Source organism: Ambystoma mexicanum, chromosome 14 (assembly GCF_040938575.1).
Source record: "Ambystoma mexicanum isolate Mex_15411 chromosome 14, UKY_AmexF1_1, whole genome shotgun sequence".
Taxonomy (NCBI): domain Eukaryota; kingdom Metazoa; phylum Chordata; class Amphibia; order Caudata; family Ambystomatidae; genus Ambystoma; species Ambystoma mexicanum.
Window position 1 is genome coordinate 361,051,027 of NC_090940.1, and position 19,053 is coordinate 361,070,079.

The following is a 19,053-nucleotide window of genomic DNA, read 5'->3' on the forward strand; positions in this document are numbered from 1 at the left end:
AGCGAGGGAAAGGCAAGGTCACATAAATATTGCTGCTGTGTGGATTTATTGTGGAGAATAGTTATTGTATTGTCCGCTGAAGGATGAGCCTGAGAGGGAATCGGAGTGCTCTGCAGGTGTAGTGATAAGGGGTTCTGGGAATGAATGCGAGGAGAGGGAAGCTGGGTTTATCCACTTCTAGCTGTTTTTCATCTCTTTGCCCCTTCCACTTGTGATCTTTGGCCGAGGGTAGTCATAACTGAGAAGGGCGGGGGCATGCCCCCATAAAGAGAAGAGGTTTTTCCTCTGTGGTCAGCAGTTAGAATCTGAACACCCGGTTGATGCAGTCTCGCTGAGAGGGAGGACGCTCTGCTCCAGACCCCATTATAACACGTGATCTCTTTGCCTATCTACGCTGGGACTAAGCAGTGTCGTAGTGACCAAGATGAAGGTGTCTTTTGCAACATTGATAATAGTGATGCTCTCTTTTTCTATGTTTCTGTATAACTAACTATATGTTTATTTTATGTATGATGTGTTCATATATAAGGAGTGAATAAAGGGCCTATAATGAGCCATTTACTTTTTTACCATAACTAATGGTCTAAGTGTGATTTCTTGCCTTTCTGAGTCCAATAGCTTGTTTTGTCAAGGGCAGGGGAAACGTAAGTCTAAGGTTCTCCCCACGTGGCCGAGCAAAAGCAAAACACTCCTTTACTTAATACTTTAAATCACAAATCATCCTCCATACCTATCCCAATATGGCTATATTCCTCTGCCGACCAATCGCTACTCGTTCCCCCACAATTTCCACAATCTATCCTCTGCTTCACACAAACATTCCAATTTGGTGGAGGACACAAGACAATATCAGAATGAGTAACCGGAAGGGATGAAGCAGTGGTGGCCCTAGCCTTGGACAGGGTTACAGTCATCATGGCAGCAGATTTTGGTAACTGGGTAGAGCAACATCGTACAAGCACTTGACAGGAACAGAAATGAATGAGAAAATTGATAGAAATAGGCAACAGGATTTTCACAGTGAGGCTCAACCAAGAAGGTACCTAAGAGAACACGGAGTTGATCGATGAATCGTTGGTGATCCCAGCTTAAAAGTCCATGAACACTTTCAGTTTATTCAAGGCAGCAATAGTTTACGTGAGGTTACCATTCTCCATATCGTCGGGAGGCACAAAAGTGCAACAGGTACTCTTGATTTTCTGCAATACTCAGCCCTTCATTGCTGTCAGGATGTCAAGTATATACCAGTTTTGCAATGTCATAAGCATGACTGCCTCCAACTCTTCCCTAATGAGACTAAATACTGACTCAGGTGTTCACAGAGAGTAACATTTCATACCTGGTCACCTGGAGCCATTTGGCATTGGCTGCTGCTTGGATGCCAGGTGCCAGAAGGGAGGTAGAGAATGTCTTGGTGTTGCTAAATAGCTAGTATAGATTGGGAATGTCTGCTAGTGCCTGCGATGATGCTGCTGAAAAGTAGTTAGATCTTCTCCTATGTTGCAATTTTTTATGACTTTCGCCATCAAGCAGAGTCTTTGATTTGTCCATATAAGTTTAGACCTGTTGTTCCTCTGGGATTATGAGAATGTGCACAAGAACGGTAGAGAGAGTGCACAAACCTTGCCAAGCTGGAGGCAACTGCCTATACTAATACTGTCCTCAGGTACAAAAACTATTTAGAAGAGCAGCCGTACCTCCAGCCAGATCTGATGTGAAGCATGCGGCTGCAGTTCCCATTTATGCCAATGGGCACCGTGCCATTGCCCTTAAAACACAGTGAAAAATCGTTATGTCTGTGTATCTTAATGGGTTTTTCTGGCTCCTTGAGCCACCTCAGTTACTGCAAATGATATCTCCATACTGTCCAACACTCTTAATTTATTTGTGCCACGCCTTCTTCTGAGAATCCTCTAATTTCTCCAGCTCTGCAACTCTTCACCGCTTGCTCCCATCGATTTTTAGAAAAAATAGCTAATTTGAAGGTCATTTGGGCTCTTTGAATACACCCCATTTTTTTGTTCTATGTCATTTCATTGTTTGCAATTTCATCCCCTTGCATTTTAACATGTACATTCTAACGAAAACCCTAAGTGTTATTATTTTCATTTGAAGGAGGGGTACCTCTCAAACCCCCCACTTATTTTTAGATATTCCCTAACCCGCAAACCCTTACCTACCCGTTCCCACCCCATCCTAAAGAATTCGATGAGCATATTTGTTGTAATATACACGCTAAAAAGTCAGGGGATGAAATTGCAGGTGTTGAAAGGACGTCGTAACATGTTTTTGTGCTCTAAACGGTTGGCAACTGAACAATCATCGTTAATTGGTATGATTGATGCCATAATTGCCTGCCCTTTAAACTGCCCTCGAACCTTGCACGGGGCCAGGTGCACTAAACATAGCGCATCTGCTACTTCTACCTCATTCAGGATAAACACCCTAGGAACACAAGAAGCATGGGAGATGTCATGATCCCAGTCAGTGAGCATGGTCCTCATTTGGGCATTCAGGCTAGACATAGAAGATTGTCAGTCAGCGGGTCAAAGGTGGGTGTCAGCCAGGCATGGATGGAATTTACACCATTCACAGTATCCACTTCCATAGACTCCCATGAGGTTCAGCAGTAATTCCTACACTTAAAATGGCTGCCGCAAGAACCATTTACCTGTTGCAGCACTGTTCCATTCATATTTGCAGAGGGAGTTACTTAAACCCACCACCGCTGGAACGCACGCTTCGTGTCTTCTCCGCTGACAGCAGGTAACACTATCGGCATCTCGGCTCACAGAACCTGTCAAAGAAAGAAGATATTAGAGACATTAGTTTTAAGAATAGTTACAGAATACCTTAGTTCATAGAATAGACTTACCTATCTGGAGTTATCTTCGACGCAGTTATCTTCGGTAAGAAAATGTCTTCGTGCAGTCAGCATCTTCCTTCAGAAGTTTCACTCACAACCGCAGCATGTTCAGTCAGCAGTTTCTTCGCTCGCAACCGCAGCATCTTAGGCAGAGGTTTATTCCACAGCCACTGCATTGTCCGAAAGGGTTTTTTCCTCAGTTTTCCAAAATCCTGCAGACAACACAAGAGGTATTTAAGTTAAATAACGAACTTAACAGTTGTACAGAAAAGACGTTCTATAATCATTTACGTACCTGAAGGTTTTTCAAGTTTTCACTTCACAATTGTTACCATGCTTCACCTAGAAGGCTGCAGTTACTCCATATTGCCGAACTTACATTCTTTAAAGACGTTTTCTTATCCTGAGTAACTCTGCAGCCATCCCCAGCCCAGATTCTTCCCTGAATTCATAGAACCTGCAAAAAAGATAAAGAAAATAAATATAATTAGAAAGAAAGATCTCTCCAATGTAGGAATCTATCAAGCTCAAAAGGATTACAGTACAGTCATCTGTTATCTTATAAAAAAAAACAAATTCTCCAAGAATAGACTTTTCTAAGCAAGAGACCTTAGAGTTCAACAGCAACCAAAGTAACCACTGTTTCACCATCTCAACGTGCCCCTGTAGAAAAGCAAGATGGAGAGATCCACAATAATAAAACACAGGTGAGGAGGGAGGGATTTAAGGGAATACACATCTCATGTAGTTTTATCTTAGTTAGTAGATGCTTAGCATTTACTTTTGATGTCATTTGTTTATTCAAACAGAATCAAGTTCCAAAGGCTCGAAGGTATCAGGTCCACAGGCTGGGAAGTTCATACGGTCCTGAGTAGTCCAGGTTAGCGTTACAAGGGATGAGAGAGCAGATGTAGCAATATCCTATGGATCTCTGTCTGCCAACCTTCCTCATACGGCTATACCATATGTTATCCGCTGCAAAACCATGTGCATTAACTGTGGGATCTAAGTCATCATCGTTATTATAAAACAAATCATTGTCAACATTTATTTTTCCTCTCCACATTTTCTTCCCTAACTTCATAAAACTAGATAATTTTATAAATGTTCTGCTAAGAACACTGGTTGTCATCCTCAGACATGATGAGACAAAGACCATTGAAACCATACAAATATTTATTTTCAAAAATGTACACATCTAAACATCGCTTTTCCTAGACAAACATATTTCATTTACATTCCAGATCTCTATTCATCCCCCCTTTTGCACTGAAAAGAATGGTGAATCCTTAGGGTGTACTAAACATTTATGCCTTGTCCTGTGCCTGTGGATGGCTGCCTGTATCCCTTCGAGTATCACTAATGTGGAAACAATTTTTGATGTCCTCCACCTTCATGGCAGTCGGAGTCGCATAGATTACTTGGTGTGGCCCATGGAAACTCTGCTTGTTTCAATGACCCATGAAGGTGCAGATGTAAATCTGGTCCTCGTGGAGAAGTTGTGTCTTGTGCTGATCGTCGGTAGTCTCACTTCTCCTGTTTTCATGTTTGTGTGAAGACACACACTATGAAGATATAATCTTAACACTTTTCGTTATCGACCTAAACTCCTCCTCGTCTTCTGTGCGTCTGATGCCATGCATGTGGATGAGAGAGGTGTTATAATCTATGCCCTGTCATGATTGTGTGAGGGCCCAATTGGTGGTCCCTCCATGGTTGGTTTCATAAATAAAATAGCACCAGTGGAAGACACACAAACCATGATTTTTTAAAACTCTACACATAGTTTAGCTAAACCGGTCTTAAGGACCCCATTGAGCATCTCTATGATCCTGTGGCCTGTGGGTGGTACACCAAGCATAACCTATGCTTTATTTCTAACAGCAAAGTGATCTATGCGAACAAGGCATTAAAGTAGTGGGTTCAGTTATCGGATTTTAAAACTTCACAAACTCCCCACTGCAGAAACACCTCCCTCACCAGAAACCTTGTTGCTGATTTAGCAACAGGATGTACACAGGGACCCGTGGAGAAAGAGACTAGTCACACAGCCGCTCTCCGTTGTACCCAAACATGGGTTATGGAATTAGTAAGACTTTCTGCAGATTGATTCCTGTATACAATCAGAATTACTTGTATCCATTTTCAAAAATGGTAATCAAAACAAAGTCCAAGTAAGTGATGAATTGAATAATAGTTTATCCAAAAAATGTTGTTGTGAACAAAACACTAATTCAGTCTTAGTGAGGATGCAGCTACACATCATGCGGTAAGTATCAACTTAATATGCCAATGCATTTTGGAGTATACAGACTCCTTCATCAGGGCAAGTCTGATTTGTAACAATGTGAACACATAATACACGTACACATTTGTAGATTAACAAAAGAAAGGAAATTGAAGCACATACCAGATTGTAGAATGTTCAAACAAGCGTTGAAATATAAATGGGGAGTAAATAACAGAAAAAATGCAGTAAATGGAAAGCAAATGGGAAACATTATACAGAATAGGAAATCAGGAGGCAAATGGTACCTCTACTATGGTGTGTAGCCAATGTAGCTTTGTCAGGCGTGTTGATGTCAATAACACACGCAGTCCATTGGAGGACAGAGGTCAAAACAGCTTTCTAAAAGCACAAAAGTAGAATGAACACAGGGCTACGTGGATTGGAATGTGGCAAATGGCCTACAGTGATCTAGCTCTAATGCAGTACCTGTATATGCAGCGCGGCCGAAAAGTAAGCCGTCCGAACGCTGTAAATCATCGCCGTGTTGTGGCGTTGCTAAGAAACGGGTTATCTAAATAACCACGTGACCGCATCGCATCTGGGAAGAGGCGCGATGCGGGTGACTTCCTAAAAGCTCTGCAAACGCGGTTTGTAAGCCCCTAAAAGGCAAAGCAAGTAATTGTGTCACCTAATGGGGGTACATCAGGAATTGTAAAGTGCATAATATCCAATTACAAAAAAATCATGGAAATAGAAAAAATACTGTGAACAACATGCTAGATAAATAAAGAAAAGCAAACATAGATAAATTAAATAAATGGAACATGCCGCTAAAGGTGACATTGAAGCAATGTCACCTTGGTTCCCAGACAAAACGTCTGGGAAGTGCGACAGCAAAGAATGCACAAATGTATATATATGGGCAACACAATATGCAAAAAATACTGTGAACAACATGCTAGATGAATCCAGAAAAGCAAACGTAGAGCAATAAAATAAAACATGCCGCTAAAGGTGACATTGAAGCAATGTCACCTTGGGTCCCAAACAAAAATGTCCGGGAAGTGCGACAGCAAGGAATGCACAAATGTATATATATGGGCAACACAATATGCAAAGGTAACACAAAAGACATAGTTTGCATGCGCATCTTTCAATGGAGGTAACCCGGTTTAGATGTCACCTCGGGACACAGGTGGCAGGTACAGAAAACACAACTTCTAAAGCAGCTGTACTGGCGAAAGACAGTAGAATACTGTCATACGTAAAGTATATCAGGTCTCAAGTTTAAAGTGGGACCACAGAGAAAGTCTATTGAGTATTCAGAGCCTGTGGTGCTTGTTGCAACAATATCACTATACCACGATCAGATATAGCAATGATAGTTAATCTCCTCATTGAGCCCATTAGGAGATAAACTCCCAAGTTTGTCTATCCAAAAGGTTTCTCTCCTATTGAGCCGCAATCCAAAATCCTCATGTGGATTAACTTTATTCAATACCTCTAGGATCAGGAACTTAATTTGGCTTAAGTTGTGTCTATTTTCAATCCAGTGGCGAGCCACCGCAGAATTGGGATTGGAGTTCCGGATACAAGAACGATGTTCGTTCCAGCGTACTTTTGCTGCTCTAGTGGACTGTCCCACATAGTACTTCCCGCAGGGACACTTAATGCCATATATAATGTTAGTACTGTCGCAAGTTCCAAATGTTCTTAGCAAGATGATTTTTTGGCCTGTTCCAGGATGGTGTATTGTGTTCCCCTTCAATATCAGGTTACAGTTGGCACAGTGAAGACAGGGATATGTCCCAGTTCGTTGGGTGACAGGTTCTTTCAATCCAGGTCGTGTGCGAAGCAATTCGTCACGCAAATTTCTGCTTCTCTGGTATGCAAAAATTGGAAGTTGGTCGAACAAATTCTGTACTCTTATGTCGTTTTTAAAGATGTTCCAGTGTTTCTTGATTGAATTTTTAATTTTGTTACTCTGTACAGAAAATTTCGAGACATATACTGGAGATTTAAGTTCCCTTGGTGGTTTAACAGTGTTAGATAACAAGGTACTGAGGTCACAAGCACTCACTCTTTGTACTGCCGAATCCAGTTCTGATGTTTTGTAACCTCGAGATAGGAATTTCTTTTTCATAAGCAGTTGTTGGGTTAGGAAGTCTTCGGGATCGCTCACAATTCTTTTCACACGCAGTAATTGACTGTATGGCAAGTTTCTCAGAAGACTGGGTTGGTGGAAACTCAATCTGTGTAATAAATTATTGCGATCGGTAGGTTTGCGGAAAAGTGTAGTGTTGTAACCAGTATTGCTCTTGGTTATTTGAACATCCAAAAATGTGATCTTGTCTTTGGATATTTCCCTGGTAAACTGTATCCGATGGTCAATGCTGTTCAAGTAATTGAAAAAAAACCTCAAAAGTGGCTTCTCTATCTGTCTAAATACCAAAAACATCATCTATGTAACGTGTCCATAGATGTATGTGCTTGTTGCAATCTGGCTTTTGGAGTACATTATCCATTTCAAATTTATACATAAAGCTGTTCGCATAAGACGGTGCCATGGTGGCACCCATAGATGTTCCAGAGACCTGTAGAAACATTTTATTGTGGAATTGGAAATAGGAATTTTCCGCTACAAACTGGAGAAGAGCCATTATGAATTATTTTTGGGCACGAATCTCACGTGCTTCCAACAAAAGCCATTCAACTGATTCCATGCCCAAATCATGGGGTATCGATGTATATAGACTTTTGACATCAATCGTAAATAACAAATGTTCTGGTGGAAAAGTGGCAGTATTAAGCTTCTGTAGAAAGTGTGTGGTGTCTCTGATATGAGTAGAGGTTTTCTGAATCAAAGGTTGGAGAAAAAAGTCAATATGCACACCTAGCGGTTGATTTATGCTATCCATTCCTGCAACAATCGGTCTTCCTGGTGGTTTGCTTGCATCTTTGTGGATCTTGGGTAGTGTATAGAAGTTAGGGATTCTTTGATGGTTATTGTTTCAAAAATGTGCAAGTGTGTTCGTTTATCAATTCTAGTTCCATGGCTTTGTCAAGTAAAATTTCCAAGATTTGTTTAATGGACATCGTAGGATCGTGATCCAAAGGTGCATAGATGGTGCGATCTTGTAATTGTCTGTTACATTCAGCATCATAATCAATGGTGTTCATAATCACCAATGCACCCCCCTTGTCTGCTGGTCGTATTGTGATATTCTTATCACAGTAAAGATTCCTGATGGTTTTTATTTCATGGGGTTTGAGGTTCCTATGTGGTGGAGTCTTGTAACTGATACGTTCAAGGTCCCTGGTCACTAGTTTTTGAAAGATATCAATAGATGGTACAGAAATGGGAGGTATGAAACCGCTCTTGGCTCTGAATTCTTGAAAATCAGGAGCATTGGATGCGTTTTCATGAATTTCTAATTCTTCCAAGAAAACCTTGAGTTTCAGTTTGCTCACAAATGTATACAATTCGATCTTGGTGTCAAACAATGCAGTACTGTACGTGGGTACAAAACTCAAACCCTTCTGTAGTATGTCTTCTTCCAACTTATTTAAACGTTTTCTTGAGTTGTAGTCGTGTCTGTGGCTTGTTCCTTGGGGTTCCTCCTTCCACTGCGGGTTCTTTTGGTCGTGCGCCTAAAAAAGCTGTTGTTGTGGGTGTTTGTGTTGACGGAGCCGTCATGCGACTAGAATCACTGCCATGTGCCTGCTCTTCTTGGGTATCAGAGTCCTTTTGTGCTTCTGAGTCTGAGCTTGAAGTGTTGTCGGATGGATATTTATATAATTTCTTGGGAGCTGTTGGTCCGTATTTCTCCATCCAAGTATATACCTCCTTGTTGATGTAATCATAGGTGTCTCTTTTAAACTTTTTCACTTTCTTCAACTCAAGTTCAGTTTTATACTCTTCGAGTTTGGTGTTGATGTCTGCTAGAATGATATTGTATTCTTCTTTGCCCAATGAATCTACCAGTTCTTTTTCAATTTCTTTAATTTCAGTATTGAGGGAAATCAAATTTTTGGACAATTCTTGAATTGTTAGAAGGATGAGATCGACACTGCATTTATTCAAAATGGCTTCCCATCTGCGTACAAATTCTTTACTTTCTTTACATAGCGTAGGACGCAATTGGATCCGCAAACCTCTGGGGATTCGTTGGTTCTTAAAGCAATGGCCCAATGTAATTGTGTGGAGTTTCCGATTCATTTCTTTACGTATGAAATATTCAAGTTGTTTAATCCGTTTGGCCGGGTCTTTGGTTGCAGTTGCATGTGTGCCGATAGTTGTTTCACTAATGAGTTCAAGTATGGCAGCCGCCTCCTCAGTGGAAAACCCTAAGGTTTCTGCACATTTATTTGAAAGTCATTCAATGTCTTCAAAGGACATGTTACTTTATATGATAACAAAAATAAGTTCCTAGGAAATAGTTTGACTAATAATGTCAATGGGGTGTGTGCCTCCACTTGTGTGTGTCTTCACAGAAGGGCGGAGCAATAAACAAGGAAAGGAAAAAGTGGGCACCACTAGATAATGATCCTTAGAATAAGGTAAAAAAGTAAAAAGAAATGTAGCTTCTCAAAAAATACCTTAAGGGAGCAGGCTGTGAAGAGTCTGGAGACACCCCGACTCTAAGTTGGCCATACTTAGTCTCTTTCTCCACTGTTACTTTTAGAGTCGGGTGTCTCCAGACTCTTCACAGCCTGCTCCCTTAAGGTATTTTTTGAGAAGCTCCATTTCTTTTTTACTTTTTTACCTTATTCTAAGGATCATTATCTAGTGGTGCCCACTTTTTCCTTTCCTTGTACACAGGGACCAACCTTGAGCCGCTGAGAGAATGGACAAGCGACAGCAATTAGATATCTGAAGATACTGCACCTTGTGAGCATGTCCACAAAGTTGATGTGAAGTTCTCTGAACATACTAGAGGGCCTGGGCAAGACTTCCCTCATGGACCTCATGGTGTTTCTGGTATTGAACTCCTTGCACACTACACAATTCCCTACAAATCCTGCTGTTGTAAGTTAGGGATAAACCAGTCCTCCTGGAGCACTGCTTCGATTTGTCATTGAGAAGCATGCGATCAGTAGTGTAGTTGCTCTAGAGCCAAAAGAAGTAGCTCTACAGGTATTACAATCTTCCCCATCATCTCCTGTCACCAAAGAAAATCTGCATGAGATAGCACATCTTCTCTTTATCCAGCGTTCCTGTTCCTCTTTAGGGGCTTTCCTTGCATTTCTATTATCTGTAACACCAGTACTGGGGTGTACGGTGCTGGTAACTGTACCTGTTGCAACATGGTTTCCAATTTCTGAGAATCGGTGAAAGGTAAATATGCTGCTTTCTTTGCCGAGTTCTCTACGTCATTATTCCTGAGAGCTACTGAATTAGTGTGGGCAGCACATTTAAATAACCCTATCTCCACCACTGGCAAGCTTAACTCTTCAATTGTTCAGCTTAGCAGTGCATTCATCCGGACCAGGGAACCTGTCAGAACCCCTAAACCTTCTTCTCTGCCATCTCGATAACCGAGAATGGACGGCGGATGTGGTGTACATGGAGTCACAATAAACATTGACTACCTTCTCAGACTCATTTCTAGCACCTCTATGAGTGCCACTATTTCCGCCACGTGCGAAGGCAACCATCTCTTCAGTCTGACCTGGAAATCCCCATCTACAAGACCCATGACAGCTACACCTGTATGCTTCTCTCCAGTTTCCTGGTTGATGATTGAAGATCCATCAAGAAAAATCACCTCACCCATCTGCAAGGCAACTTCTTCCACATTCCCTCTCTCTTCTTCTTCTCCCTCATGCATGGCACAATAATGAACAGTGTCCTCAGGCTGCACTGGCTCGGCTACAAAAATGTCACAGGATTGACTAGGTGACATTGCATGGGATGAATCGATGCATTTGACAAAATTATCTCATAGCCTGAAAACCTTCAATGTTGACTTTGATTCCTCTAAAATCTCAAAAACGGCATGATCCATGTGCAATGTCACCAGGCAACCCATAGTAATGGTTGAAGACTTTTCAATCACAAAAGCTGTGGCCGCTAATGCTTGCTCACAAGGGAATAGTCCCTGAATACCTGGGTCTAGGAGTCCACTGTAATACACAAAACGTTTGAGGCCTAGCAAGGTTTAGTGGGTCAGGACCACTGTCATCGCCTTGACATTTGAATGGGAAAACAGAAAGCATTACTTCTTATCATTCAGGATTGCCAAAACCGGAGCATTGCTGAACGCAGCCTTGAGTTCCCAAAAGCAAGTCTCCAATTCACTATCAGACATTTTGCCTTCTGTGCTTTCTTGAGTCCTTGTAGTAAGGGACTCACATAACTAGGGTAATTGAAGACCGATGATCTACAATAGTTTCAGAGTCCCAGAAACGGCTTCATCTGTTTCACTGTGGCTCGCTGAGGCGTATTCTGAACTGCAGTGGCTCTCTCTGGCATTAACATTATTTCTGCAGCTGATATTACTTGCCCTAGATATACTAACCCTGTCTGGCAGTACTGCAATTTTCTTTTGTCCACTTTGTACCCCTTCTCCACAAGCAGGATGAGGAGCGTTAGTGAGTCTCCTCGACACTGCTCCTCTGAAGTATTACAGACTAACCGATCATCCACATACTGAATTACACTGCTGGGAATATGTAACATACTGTTAAAGACACTCTATGATTCGTAGTACCCCTGGGGCAACCTTGTGTGCTCATATCTCTGAACACGATATGTAAATGCTGTGAGGTACTGAGAATCAGGGTGTAAGGGAACAGAGAAAAATGCTGGAGCCAGTAGGCATGTTACAGAGAATGCTGGCAGGGTTCAGTACCAACAGAAATTCTGCCTCATTAATATTATTGAAGTTGCGCTATTCCTGGTCCATCTTAAAACTGCACCCCTTTGCCTTCTTCTCAGGGTAGATGGCCGTAACGCATGGGGACACAGAAGGTTGTATTATGCCTTGCTTCAACAACAATATAATGGTCTCTTACATCCCTTCTTTTGCCTAGCTAGACATGTGGTAAGGCTGAACCTGTGGTAATATTGCACCAGGTATCAGTTTTATCCTCACTGCTCCAACAATCTTTAGCAGCCCCACATCATGAGGATTGCTGGTCCAGAAATGGTCCGGCACTTTTCCTAAATCCTCTTTCCAAAATGGTGTGGTTATATATTTCTATCGACCATGGTCTGTGGTACTTTTCTTTGCTCTATTGCAATCTGGCAAGGCACCCCAATTTCAAAGACGATTTCTCCTATGTCTTCTGTGTCTTGAAACAATTGCTCATCGGACATGCCCCTCAGCGACAATGTTGGATTGATGCATAGAACTGTGCCCCACTCTTTGTCTTCCTCATCTGCGTGTGAGAGATCCACCCTGTTCTTCTTAATCACTACCACATCTAGGAGAACTGTAACAATGGTGACTGGCATTACCTCCTGCAGAAACATCAGGTTGAAATAAAAACTCAATCGGAACCCACCATGTCTGATTTCTGACACCCAGGACCCAACTCAACAAAACAATCACTGCATAAAGAAACAAAGCTGAATGCATGGGTACTCCTCTGATCACGCTATTGCTACATTATGCTTGAAAACCTGCTGCTTCCCTTACCGATATAACTCTGGAGTCAAGCATAAAATACCTTCCACCATGAAAGGATTGACATCTGCAACTTGATCAGGATGTCCCTTCCCAAAAGATTTGCTGGGGTGTCCATACAATACAACAAAGAGACTGACACATTTTGAGTACCTACCTTAGTACAAAGATCTTGAGGAAAAGTAACCAAAAGTATAGCCCCAGAGAATCCCTTTGTGTCCATCGTTTTGCCTGACAAGGGGCTCTCACCTTCCTTAAATCAAGGTTGTGTAGCCCCTTTGTCGAACATGAACGAAAAAAGTTGGTCACCTACGTGCACACCTATCCAGGGTTCCTCTTCTGAATTGTGGTAATGTACAGGACTGACACATCAGAGACCCCTGCAGGCTATCCTACTCTTGGTACATATTAGCACCATTGAGAGAAAAAGGAATCCCCAGAAAAAACACTTGCTCCAGTGTAGTGCTCAACTGTTCCTTGGTTTAAAGGATTCTTGTCCCATGCCTGATGCTTGAGCTGGCATGGTTAGTAGGATCCCAGAGGTCAGTACAGCCCCAGTCGCTGGGTTTGGTTCAACTCATGCCTGCTGCGATTGCACAGAGCCCGGGGCATATGGGAGGGCCGAGGAGTGCATCTGCTGTGCTCCTATGTTGAAATACTGTGGCCCGCCACGACATTCTTGTGACGCATGTCCAAACCTTCCACATAACCAATACTGAATACCATAAAATACTCCATAATTATTTCCCATTGGCCCATTAAGTCATGGATCCTTTCTGACGCGCCTGCCAAATGACCCACTCCCCCTTGGAAATCCTCCCTGCCCACGTAAACCCTCTCATCGGCCTGAGAACGGGAATATACCCGTTCATCCACTTGTGTCATACCCGGTTCACTGTGTCCCTGTTGACCCGATTTTCTATGCTATCCCTCCATAGCATTCATAATTACTGCTCCTTCTAGACAAATCTTCACCAATTTTGTTTGAATGAGCTTAGCTTCTACTTTTTGTGCCTGCTCTACACTGCCCCTCTCTTTTTCTTGTCCTTTTCTTTAAAAAAATGCACAATATGTGTTTGAATCTCCAACCAACCCTGGGCATCGATCCCTACCACTTTATCTAAATCGTGCTGGACTTCTTTGGGAAGTCCCCTCTTCAGCATGCAGTAAAGAATTGCCACTTTCTTGTCCCATGCTTCTCCCCCTTTTTCTGCCCTCCACATCTTCTGAATTAACTGGATGTGTTCGGCAGGATCATCATACAATTGCATCATTTTAGCTCAAATTGAATTGATGTCAGGCGTATCGGGATACATAATCTGAAAGGCCCCCACACGTGGGACCAAAGATTATTAAAAGCTGCTCCATCATGGGCATTTGTATCCAACTGAACCCCTGCATACCCTTATCTCTTCCAAACCTCATCTGATTGATCCGCCATTAGAGCTCTGAATATGCTTTTCATGTAACCTATGGCCAACATGACAGCGGCAGTACATTTCTATAATGCATACATCCAATTTCCCACCCATGCAGTGGGTGAAGGGAGTATAGTCATCAAGTCACTCCAGTCCATTTATGACCACAACACATACTACGCCCCTTCCCAGACCTTTCTGGAGCAACAGAAACTGAGGTATCTGGAGCTTCCTCTATCTCTTCTCTAGTACATTCTAAAGCAATGCCGGTACTGTGGCATGTCCTATGGCTCCATGGTGTGCTTTCTATTGCTGCTACTGGAGCAGGAGGTATGGTGACTACACCCTGCTTTCCCTGCTCGACTTCTGATTCCCATCCCTCTTTAGCTTCTACTCCGGCTACCACATCCCCTAACCCTTCTACAGGGATGGAAGCATAATCAGCACTACCATAGGATGCCATCTCACATCCTCTCTGCTCAGCCCCTGTACCTGTGACAGCATCCCTGCTCTCAATATCAACCGTTCTGATAACCGCATTGTCCAATATAACAAGAACCTGCCCATGTCTCCACCTTCCTTCTTCTGCATCCCTTAACTGTCTTCTCACTTCCTCCCACTATGTATCTCTTTGCCGCTGTAGCAGCACTACCTTTTCCTCCACTAGCATTAGCGCTTCCTTAATTTTTTCCCATTCTTACGCCTCTACCACTCTTTGCAACATATCCTCTATCCTAGCAAGAAAGGGCCTAACCTCTTCTTTATCTCTCTTTTTCCATCTTTTTGCAACCCTCCTCTACTCTTCTGACTAATATCCTCACTCTTTCTCACTCCTCCACCCTTAATCTATCTGCTAACCAAGCAGTCATAAGAGTTATGCCCTTCCCACTCTCCGTTTTCAACCTCTCTGCAGCCCTAACCATTGAAGGCGTTACCCTTCCACTTTCCTCAAAATTGAAGTTGTTAGAAATCATAACTGATGGAGGTGTTAACTATGTCTGTCTTGCAACCACTGGAGTAGCCGTTGGGGAAAATGGTGGTACGAACTCAGGCTCTGTGTATCGCTCTGTAGGCGACAAAGGGCAGCACCCACATGACCGCCATGAAGAAGGAATTGCTGTACCCTCCTCTTTTGGCCCTCCCCCACAATTTCAACATCGTTGCCCATTCTGCCTTTTCATACATCCTCCATAATTTCAAGCTGATTAACTGCTACTCTAATTTCGAGCACTTGTGCTTTGTAGTAAAAAGGTATGTAGGTTCTCCAATATCCCTGGATCCTAGTTCTCTCAATAGGCCAAGAGTTTATCATTTTCCCCTTACTTTTCTGCAACCACCACCTGTGGTATTTTAGAATTGTTGTCTTATAGCCAGGCAACACCTGGAACAAATGATTCAATGGAGTTTCCATACTCCTCCGAAAGTTATCAAAAAATAATTTCAAAGAAAAAATGTTGAGCCAAACCTGTGGCAGGAAAAATTGTCACCCAAAGAACCCCCCTCTTATCCCTACCCAGTTTCTTAGTCGTTCCCCACAATCACTCCCCTAACTCGTTTATACCACAATTACCTCTCTCAGCTACTTACTTCAATTCTACTTCTCACTCTTACACAAAAGACAGCATCTTATCAAAAACACTTGTTGGCCAATATTTCCAAGATATCCCCATCACTCGAGCATAGGAGGGCACAATGCTATCGACTTCAGCACTGCTGATCTTGCTTCTCTCTTCTTTTACTAATTTTTTTTTTTTTTTTTTATTTGTATATAGTCATCTTAGATTTTTTAACAAAATTTCGAAAATCAGTTGAAAAGGATACAAAAGTAAGAAGGTGAAGAAGAGATAAAGTCATTGCTGACTCTTAAAGATCTCGCTATTCTGTATTGCTTTGCCAGACAAGGTGTAGAACCAGTAAAACTTTTCCATTCAATCTTTTTCATCCAATCTGTGTTGGAATAAGCACGTTGAGGATGTATTTCATAATGTTTATGGTGGCCAACTGCCATGCCTGTTTATCACCATCAAGCAGTTTGTTCCAACACGTTTCTTCCTTTTGAAGAGTAAAGTTTGTAAAAATATCTGTCAGGTATCTATCACGAATTTCTGTCGTCGATGGACAGTTCAAAAGTAGGTGGCGTATAGTTTCCGTGTCCCTAGTGGACTTGCAGAGACGGCAGCAGCTTGACAAGGATTGTTGTCTAATCGCCAGTATTTCGTTAGTTTCCAGGAGATTCAGTCTAATTTTTAAGAAGTAATTTCGGGCTGCTCTATTTGGAAATAGTTTCAGGAATGGTTGGATGGAGTCAAGTTTCTTAGAGAAAGGAGGGAGGTGGCTGTTGAGTTTATACTTGGAAGCAAGGTCGTTGGTATTAATCCAGTCGAGTTCTTTGATTTTCTTGGTAACTCGAAATGGGTTGGCAATGAGATCTTCTGTATTGCAGGCAACTGAGTCTAAGATGTTCAAAACTTTAGTTTCCCATCGAGTGAGCATATGACAAGTTCCCAGTCGGATTTCTTCCCTTATCAACTGGTAGGCGTGGGGCGTATCTTTCTGTCTGCATTTCCGATAGAGCATGACACTATTACAATCCACAATTGATTTTAACGAGGAGAGGGTTAGTTCACGTCTGATTACTGATATCGGAGTTGTTTTCGGGAGGCCCAAGATTGGGCGCCAGAAGTTTGCTTCTAGTTTTGGCCATAAGTCGTCTGGAAGATTCGGCATTGCTTCGGCGCCATATGTCAAAGATGGAATAACTTTCCCTTTATAAAAATCTCTTGCAGGTATGATTGAGAATCTGCCGTATTTGATATCAATTGCCATCCCTTGTGAGGCTAGCTTGGTAGTTTTTGCTCGTAGGTGCTCTTGCATTGCTTTTTCCTTGTACGAGCTGTCTACAATAACTCCCAAGTATTTAAAGTTAGTGACTTTCTCGATGGTAGTTGTGTCTAGTTTCAAGTTCGGTGTGTATTTCTTTTTAGGGAATTTCTCTATTATCATCATTTTTGTTTTGGATTCGTTAATTTCCAAGTTATTTGACATCATGTAAAGTTTAAGATTTGCTAGTTGGCGTTGAAGACCAATAGGGGTGTTGTCTAGCAAGATTAGGTCATCGGCGTAAAGTAGGCAACTAATTTGTTCTCCTCCGAGTTTAGGAGGGAAAGCTCGAATCTTTGTTTCAGTTTCTTGGAAGTCGCCTAAATAGGACCAAAACAAAGCCGGAGCCAATGGACAACCCTGTTTAACACCTCTGTTAGTTGCTATTGCTTCTGTTAATGTGCCTTGCTTATTTAGACGGACCCTCATGGTGGTGTTTGAATAAAGAGCTTTGATTGGTTTGAGTATGTCTAATGGACATTTCCATGAGGCAAGCTTTCTCCACAGCCTTTCTCGATCTACTTTATCAAAAGCCTGTGTGAGATCGACAAAGGTAATGTATAGACGTGGGCGACCTTCCCAGATTTTGCTTTTAAGGGCATTCAATATCAAAATGTTGGCGTTTGTCCCCAAATTCTTTTTAAAGCCAGTTTGGAGCTTGTCGTGACACGGGGCATCGTTGGCCCAGGTAGTGAAATGTTTTAACAGCAGAGACCCAAACATCTTGCCTATTGGATCGAGGAGGGCGATCGGACGATAGTTCGCTGGGTCTAACCTATCTCCTTTTTTATAGATAGGGACCACATTTGCACATATCCATGAGGGCGGGATGGATTTTGTGGCTGTGCAGCGTTTAAATATTTGGCTCAAGAGGGGAGCCCAGGTCTCTGAGTGGGATTTCAAGTCAAAGTTCGTAATGCCATCAGGACCGGGTGCACGTGATGGTTTTAACTTTTTAATTAAAGCTATAATGTCCTCAATGTTGTCCACGCTGATCCAGGGGGTATCATTAGATTCCATCAGAGGAAATTTGGTAATTGGACTCTTAAAAAGAGTTTGGAAGTGGTTTTCCCAGGCCCGTTGACCAATTCCGTTTATTTGACATGGCCGATCTCCTGGTGCAGTTGAGTGGAGTAGGGTCCAAAAGTCTCTGGCATTGTTTCTGGTGATGGCCGTAAGAATGTTTTCTGCGTCTTGTTGATACAACTTATGACGGTGACCTTTTAACCATGATTTGTAATTTTTAACAGCCGCTTTGATGATCTCAGGTGCGGCGGAGGGCTCGAATCTCTTTGCTTGTCTTTTTATTCTCCTCAATTCTCTCTTTTTTTCCATTACTACTTTATCGTAAGTATGTTTTTGATCTGGTGTTGATGTCTTATTTTTTTTTTGAGGAACTCTAAAGGTGGTTAATAACGGTAGATAATCCACGTCTATCCTAGGCAGTTGGTTGTTGTGTTCTTTATATTGGGCTGTAATAGTGGTTATAGCCTTTTCCGTTATTCTGAGTCTTGTTCCTTGCGTAGAGACTTCTATATCTGAAGTCATAGTGGTGTTTATCGATGAGGTTGTGGACCAAGTAGTTTCAAGGAGATTATGGTCACTTTCCTTTGTTTTGATTACTTTAAAGGAGATAATATGAAGTAGTAGGGAGTGAGGTACAAAGATATAGTCGATTGTGGAAGTTGAATTTGCTCTTTCCCAAGTTGGAAGTCTATTAGGATCAGGAAAGGCTAGATCCAAGTTGTAAAAAGATCTATACTTCATTAGATTTTGCCATTTTGTTGGCCTTTGATCTGTTGAGGGTTTTTTTGATCTATATCGCTTTGAGTTTGTCTAGGTTTGGCTATTAATGTTCAGGTCGCCACATAGAATTACGTGGTCCGACTTATGTGAAACTTGCGCCCAGTCCAACTTGTTCTATTGTGTTGATAAATCTTGAACTTTCGATAGTGGCTGGGTTCCAGTAAATGGTCACAATTATGAGTGTCTTTGTCAAGGTTTTAGACGATCCTCTTTTTTTAGTAA